At 42.9% G+C, this 8,275-nt stretch overlaps 1 pseudogene; it reads left to right on the forward strand.

The window, feature by feature from the left end:
* The first annotated feature begins 4,630 nt into the window (after positions 1 to 4,630).
* On the forward strand, positions 4,631 to 6,942 carry LOC109292004 (annotated as a pseudogene).
* Positions 6,943 to 8,275: the final 1,333 nt, after the last annotated feature.

Here is an 8,275-nt window from a genome sequence, read left to right on the forward strand (position 1 = left end):
ATATATGGTCATGTGCCTGCCTGGTTTGTGTGTTGCTTACTGTGCATGCTCAGTAGCTGTGATGTAATGGCTACCCATCCAGAATGTATCCATGGCTACCCATGCACAAACTGTGCATGAGCCAAAAAATGTCAGTTATGCAGCTGGAAAGTGAACCCATAAAGTGAAATAGAATTATACCCTTAGAGAAAAGAAGGCAAAAGGAGAGAAGAGAAAAGAAGGGAAGAAGTAGGACACAAAACTGAGAGAGTAACAGGACGAATCCAAGTCTCTGGTTCCAAGTGACGTTCATGTCTTAGTAGAGGACAGTAGAAGTTCTATGTCATCCAGGTCTCTCTCCGTCTTTCCTAGTGTAGTTAGAATACCTTTCAAGATCAAGACAATGAAGTGTCAATAGTGTTAGAGAGAAACTTGCAATCCCTGGAGATATTTGGAGTGATAGCAAACCATCTTCCTTTCACTTTAGCTGCCCTGGTATCAGCATCAAACCATGCCTTAGCCTGGTTGACCCGATATGTTGAGGTTCCCAAAAGGTTTGATTAGTGGAAAATACCATTCTCTGCATTCTATTTACCACATAGGTCTATTTTCCTTAAGACCAGTTTTGTTTAACTGATTTCCAGTCTAATATTTCTTTATTGATCCGGTCATGATGTTAACTCAGTCCTTGGGTTGTATCAACAAGCCATTTTTATTTGGGGATTCCATAGTTTCTTTAGGTAAACTATTCCAGCACTTAATCACCATCAAAATTAGAATGTTCTTCCTCATATCCAATCTAAATTTCCCTATTGCAGTTTTAGACCGTAATTTCTTGTCCTGTCTTCTGCAGCTAAAAAGAATAGTCTATTAAAGTGGCTGGCAACCTTTAAGAAGTTGTGGGCAGGAACAACCTGACTGTGGTCCAACATGGGCCAGGTGGCTTCAGCGGTGCATCCAAGGCAAGGAGATTTCCCTGCTACTTCTCCCAGCCCTGCCCTTCCCAGCAGTCGAGCAAGTGCAGCTTCCAGCTGGTAGGAAGCTATGCCAGGGCTGGGCAGCTGCTAAGTGTCCATGCAGCCATTACTTCTCTTTGCTCCCTCCCAATCCCCACCTCCTGGCCCCAGCTCAGCTCCCCACAGGATTCTTAAATATGAGCACTGTGTTTGCCGTTTTACAATCATCTGGGCTTTCTCCAAATCATCAAAGTTTTCAAAGATGATGGCCAGTGGCTCTGCAATCACATCAGCCAACTCCCTCGGCACCCTCAGCTGCATTGCATCTTGTGCATGTTCAGCTTTTTGAAATAGTCCCTACCTGTTCTTTCACCACTGAGGGCTGCTCACCTGCTCCCCAAACTGTGCTGCCAGGTGCAGTAGTCTGGGAGCTGACCTTGGCTGTGAAGACTCAGGAGAAAAAGGCATTGAGTACTTCAGCCTTTTTTCCATCATCTGCCACTAGGTTGGCTCCCCCATTCAGTAAAGAAGCCACACTTTCCTTGATCCTCCTCTCATTGCTGACATAGTATCCGTGTTCATGTGTGTATGTCTGTCTGTGTGTGTGTCATAAGCAAGTACTAAATAAGTGCACAGTAACCCAAGTTACTCCATAGTAGCACCAACAAATGTCTCTTTTGTGACACTACTGTGCAGCAGCCCAATACTACTTCACAGTAGTATTGGGCTACTGCACAGTCAGTATTTCATGTAGATGCAGCCTGTGTGTGTGTAATTTTGAATGTAAACTCTTTTAAAGCAGGAAGGCTTCCTGCATTTCTAGGAAGTTCCACATATCCCAATGGCACTGTGAAAATAATGGTAGTTCTGTGTTAATTCAGGCCACAAAGGCAACCCATGTACAGGCAGGTCAATTCCTGCTTGCAGTGAAATCAGCGGCACTTTTGCCTCTGACTTCTGTTGGAGACAAGGCTGGGATCTAAAACTGCAATTTTTCAGCAAACAGCTGTTTGTTTACTCTAATAGGACCCTGTCCTTTTATTATAAAGTTGTATTGGCATTTTAACCTAATATAAAGATTAATTCTACACTGAAACATAATAATGTGCAAATTCTGAGCTTGAAAGTTTTCCATTTTCTTTTGTGTGCACATTTGAAAAGAAAGTAAAGAATAGAAAGCATTGTGATGATTTAGTTAGAGAAAAAGAGCAGGAAAATGGTCAAAGTATTTCAAAGGTAAGGGAAAGAGGTAATTACCAAGTTAGTCTGCAGATGGCGGAGCAGGGTAGTACCTCAGAAACTAACTCATTCAGAAAGGTATAAGCTTTTGTAGGCAACAGCCTACTTTGTCAGATGCTATTAATGGACTTAGAAGGAATACTAAATAGAAAGGAATAAACCAATTTAACTACAACTCAGAAGACATTTTTTTGAAATGGGGTGCCACTCAAATCACAAAAATTATGGAGGGGTGCTGCAAGTCTAAAATGGTTGAGAACCACTGGACTAAACAAATCAGTTAACCTATAGATGGACATAAGTGTTACAAAAGCTAGTCTTGATAACAGAAGAAGAATCCAGAATCTCTGTTGGGACCATGCTTAACATAATCTAGTCTGTGGATGATTTCTTATTCTGCAATTCCAATTTCAAGTTGGTTTTTAAAAATTTGTTGTTCAAGAATACTTACTCTGAACTTGGTCTAATAAAAGATATCACATCTACCCAAAGAAGCTTGCCTGCCTATGTACTTAGACCAACACGGCTACAAGCAAAAACCTGATTCTGAAGTAGCATCTAATGAAGTAGGCTGTTGCCTCTGAGAGCTTAAACCTTTTTGAATGATTTAGTCCCTAAATTGTAATAAAGTTACTGTTTTGTTTGTCCAAATATACTGTATATAAAGGGACTTACGCAGGAATCAGGTAGCTAACTGGTGCTTAAGGTCTCAAAGTTCAAAAGTTAGACCTGTAAAATGTCCATACATTTGCTACCTAACCCTGGAATCACTAGAAATCTATAGGCACCTCGTACGCTGCTATGGGTAGCTTCTGTGTAGATCACAGGCAGACATGTTTGATCATGCTAGCAGAGCTGACTACTTTTACTTTTGCTGCTAGCTTTGGCTCTGGACACTGTTCAGGGCTATAGTAATTGGGCAATTATAGGGTTAAATTGTTAGTCATTATTATGGGATGAAGCTTGAGAGCTAGAACTCTACCCTCTGTTTACAGATTCACAGAAGTTTAGGGCTGGAAAGGAGCTTGTGAGTTCATCAGGTCCAGCCCCACCCCTGCTCTGGGCAGAAAAGACTGCTGGCGTCAAATAACCCCAGCACCCTGTGTGTCTAGTCTCCTTTTGAAGATCTCCTGGGTAGGTGCCTGTATCACCCCTGCTGGTCCAGAGTTAGTTTTATCTTCCCAGTTAGGTGTTGTTTGTTCCTGAATAAAACAGCCTGTTGTTTTGGGCCTGGAAAAAAGTAAGTCTCAGTATTCTTTGTTAAGTTAGGAATTTAACAGTGGTGATGAGAAAATTTAGCTGTGTCTTTCCATGGGAAAACTGAGGAATTTAATCCAGACACTGAGGATTGGCAACAGTGTATTGAGTGATTGGGCCATTATTTTCAAGCTAATGAAATAACTGATAGGGACAAACAGAAAGCAATATTTCTCAGTGTTTGTAGCAGCAAAACATACTCCATTTTAAGACATTTGTTGCAAACTCAAAAGCCAGGAGATAAAAATTTGGCAGAGTTGGAAAAGATCTTATCTGAACATTATACTCAAAAGCCAAACTCTATTGTAGAACGTTTCAAATTCCATAACAGAACGAGGAAAGAAGGTGAATCAATCTTAGAATATATTGCTGCGCTCAAAAAGCTAACTGAACACTGCACTTTTGGAAATGTCCTAGAGGATATGTTGAGAGAGAGATTTGTTTGTGGAGTTGATGTAAAAATCCAAAAACAATTACTTGCAGATGAGGACCTGACCTGGGACAAAGCTGTAAAGGTGGCAACTGCCATGGAAGCAGCAGTGAAAAATGTACAGGGTTTACATTTAGGCAATAAAGAAACTCAACATGAGCCAATAAACCAAGTGCAAAGTTCTCAACAAAAGTTTAGCGACTTGGAGAGATGTTTTCACTGTGGAGGCATGAATTCAACCTCAGTTTGCAGACAAAAAATGTCCCAGTGCCATAAATGCATTAAGATGGGACACTTAGCAAAAAAATGCAAGGGGGGCTATCTGGCTGCACAACAAGGTCAGGCCAAAGAAAAGGAAAGAAAGCAAAATTCTGATCATATACAGGAGGATGAGGGAGAGGAGGCAGATGAAGAGGTACACATGCATAATGGAGGATAAAGTGGAACCTTACAGAGTAACTGTACAGTTAAATAATCAACTTGTATGCATGGAAATAGATACAGGGGATTCTGTCACAATGGTTAATGAAGAGACTCATCAACAGTGTATAGCAGGCTGGGGTCCTTTGGGAAAGAGAAGAGTGAAACTAAAGACTTACACTGGGGAAAACATCCCAGTAATAGAATCAGTAAGTGTCCCCATTACATATAAAGGACAACAGAAAACCTTAAAGGCCTGAGTAGTAAAAGGCCCATCTTGTTTGGTAGGACATGGCTGAAAAAACTCAAACTAGACTGGGAAGAAATATGTAAGTTAGACTTACAGGAAATGCCAACCCTAAAAGAAATCCTGGGGGCCTACCCTGCAGTATTCCAAGAGGGGTTAAGCACATTGAAGGGAATAAAAACTTGGTTTTATATCCAAGAGGGCAGTCGGCCAAAGTATTTTAAAGCCAGGCCAGTTCTATATGCCCTCAGAGAGAGAATTGAAACAGAATTGGATAGATTGGACCTAAAAGGCATCATCTCCCCTGTGCAGTTTGCTGAATGGGCAACACCCACTGTAGCAGTGCCCAAGCCCGATGGAACCACCTGTATCTGTGGGGACTATAAACTCACAGTCAGTTAAGTTTCTAAGTTAGACCACTACCCGATTCCATGCACTGAGGACTTGCTAGAAGTGCCTGGACGAGGCCAGCATTTTAGCAAATTGGACATGTCCCAGGCTTATCAACAGATGGAACTTGAGGGGGACTGTAAGAAATTCACTATAATCATCAAGGGCTTGGACCAATATAATAGATTGGTCATGGAAAACATCTTAAAGGAGATTCCAGGGGTAGTGGTGAGGATTGATGATATCCTCATCACAGAAAAAAGTGATAGGGAACACCTGGCAACACTCAAGAGAGTATTTCAAAGGCTGGGTATGTTTGAAACAAAAGAAATGCTTTTTCATGAGGCCTGTAATGCAGGACTTAGGATATAAGATTGACAAGGAGGGAGTTCACCCCATGGCAGTTAAAGTCACAGCTATTGCAAAGGCACTAGCCCCACAAAACACGTCAGAACTTCAGGCATATCTGAATTATTATCATCGGTTCTTTCCAAACCTGTCAGCTCTCTTAGAACCTTTACAGCACCTCTTAAGGAAAGAAACCTCACAGCACTGGGGAGGCAGACAAAAAGAAGCCTTCCAAGAATCTAAGAGGCTACTTAAATCATCAGAATTTTTGGCTCATTTTGATCCCAGCAAGGAATTAACCTTGTCTTGTGATGCTTCTTCCTATGGAGTAGGGGCAGTGTTGTACCACAAACTGAACAATAAGGAAGAACGGCCTATTGGATATGCCTCAAGGACACTAAACAAAGCTGAATGGGGTTATTCTCAGTTGGAAAAGGAAAGTTTAGCTATTATATTTGGCCTAAAGAAGTTTCAACAGTATCTCTATGGGAAGGCTTTCACTATCATAACAGACCACAAACCTTTGGTAGGATTTAAGGAAAATAAAGCAGTACTATGACAGTGGCATGACTACAGCAGTGGGCTTTGACCCTAGCCACATATGAGTAAAAGATTATTTACAAGGTGGGCCATCAGCATGGGAATGCTGACACCCTGAGCAGACTGCCACTACTGGACTCAGCTCGTACAGAAGAGCGCCCCCAGGAAGTAGTCTTGGTGTTGGAACATTTGAAACAGACACCAATGAAGGCTTCTCAGATCAAAATGTGGACTAGGCAGGTTCCTATCCAGTCTAGGGCAATGCGCTACACCTTACCGGGCTGGCCAAAACCGAATCCAGGAGGAGAGCTTTGGCCCTTTTGGACCAGAAGTACCAAACTGAGCATAGAGAATGGCTGTATTTTGTGGGGCATGCAAGTGGTAGTCCCCCCTTCAAGGACAACAGAAACTGCTGGCAGAACTACATGAGGCATATCCTGGAATATCCCAAATGAAAACTTTGGCTTGCAACTATGTGTGGTAGCCATGCCTAGATGAAGACCTGGAAAAAGCGATCAAGCATTGCCCCCAATGTCAAGTATATCAACAGTCTCCAGCACAGGCACCCTTGCATCCCTGGGAATGGCCAGGACAGCGTTGGTTTCGTCTGCGCATAGACTATGCCCATCCCTATTTAGGAAAAAAGTTTCTAGATCATAATAGATGCCTATTTAAAATGGCTGGAAGTGTACCCCATGAACTCAACAACCTCAAAAGCAACCTGTGACAAGGTTTGACAGACTTTTGCCACACACTGGTTGCTTGTGGCATTGGTCACAGATAATGCACCAAATTTCACTAGTCATGAATTTAAGGAGTTCCTTAGTAAGAATTGAATTAAGCACATTCAAACATCACCATACCACCCGGCTTTGAATGGTCTTGCAGAGAGAGTCATGAGGACCTTCAAAGAAGAGATGAGAAAAATGACCAGAGGAAGTTTGGAGACAAAATTGGCTCAATTCCTTTTGAAACATCAAGTCACACCTCAAACCACCACAGGCATGAGCCCTGCCCAGCTATTAAGGGGAAGGAGAATCAGGTCTCGTTTGGTTTTACTGTATGCCAATATGGAGGAAGAAGTGTGGAAAAAACAGATGCTTCAAAAACACAACCACGGGTATCATGCTGAATAGAGAGTCTACACAAAAAATTTCAGTACCTGGCAACCTACTTGGATTCCTGGCAGGATTCAAGAACAAACGGGACCCTTATCTTTTAAAATTGGAGTCAGTAATGGCCAAATGGCGAGATGACATCAGGACCAGATCCACTTATGAACCAACCTACCTGAGGGACTGGAGCCATTGCCTGAGAAGGATGGGTTTTCAGAGGACCCAAAATTGGGTAGAATGACAGAATTCTGAGCCCAGTATTGTGGAGCTAGCCACAAACTCTCCTAGTCCGGAGGTCAGAGACGCTGGAGACAGACATATACTCCCCTGGCCAGAGGGGAGGCCTGTTCCTGAGGAGGGGTGTTATCCAGCCAGAGAATAGAGAGCTCCCAGTTACTTGAACGTTTATGTCCAGCCCAGGTTGTAAATTAAGAGGGGAAGATTGGAGTAATTAGGCAATTAAAGGGTTACATTTTAGTCTTTATTATTATGGGCTGGAGCTTGAGAGCTAGAACTCCACCCTCTGTTGTTCCAGAGTTACTTTTATCTTCCCAGTTAGATGTTGTTTGTTCCTGAATAAAACAGCCTGTTGTTTTGGGCCTGGAGAAAAGTAAGTCTCAGTATTCTTTGTTAAGGAAGGAACTTAGCAAGGGCTGCAGCACAGCTAGTAGATAACACCATGAAGTCACCCAGGGCTTGTTAAAAATGCAAAATAAGCAAACAAAGTTAAACAAATAAACTGCCACTTTGCTCAGCAGCTGGCTTTATGCGGCTCTTCCCAGGCTTCACCTTCTGGGTTGCCTCTTATCTTTCAGAGGCTTTGAAGAGCCTGCCTGGCTTGTGCTAACAAAATTAACCAATGACAGACAGACAGAGGAGAAGCCTTGCCCTCAGCCCCTCCTGGTAGCTGTTTGACTTCTGTTAACTTAACCTAGGCCCCAGGCATCCTCGCTCCCTGCTGGAGCAGCCACCCTGATGCTTCTTTCAGCATCTTTTATTCTGCCCTCTGCTGGTCCACATAGCTGGATCTTCCTCAGTTGCCACACCTGGGTTAGCTCCCTTGCTGGGGGGTTCACTGTGTCCCTGAATCTGAATCCTCAGCTGTCTTCCAGGTCTGGGATGGGCATAGGGAAGTGCTCCCAGGGTGTGGGACTATTCAGGATCCCCCATACCCATAGTAACAGGGCCTGGCTCTGTTACATACCTGAATTTCCCTAGCAAATTTTCCTAGATGCCCACAGTTTTGCTTCTGGCCATATGTAAAAATACTTTAGTTTTGACAGTCCTGAACAAGTAGAAATGCCGAGGAATCATTGCCTCTGCCTATCTAATATGTGTGCTTTGAGAATACCTA

This window comes from Gavialis gangeticus, unplaced genomic scaffold (genome assembly GCF_001723915.1).
Source record: "Gavialis gangeticus isolate Ggan-Ray unplaced genomic scaffold, GavGan_comp1, whole genome shotgun sequence".
NCBI lineage: Eukaryota > Metazoa > Chordata > Crocodylia > Gavialidae > Gavialis > Gavialis gangeticus.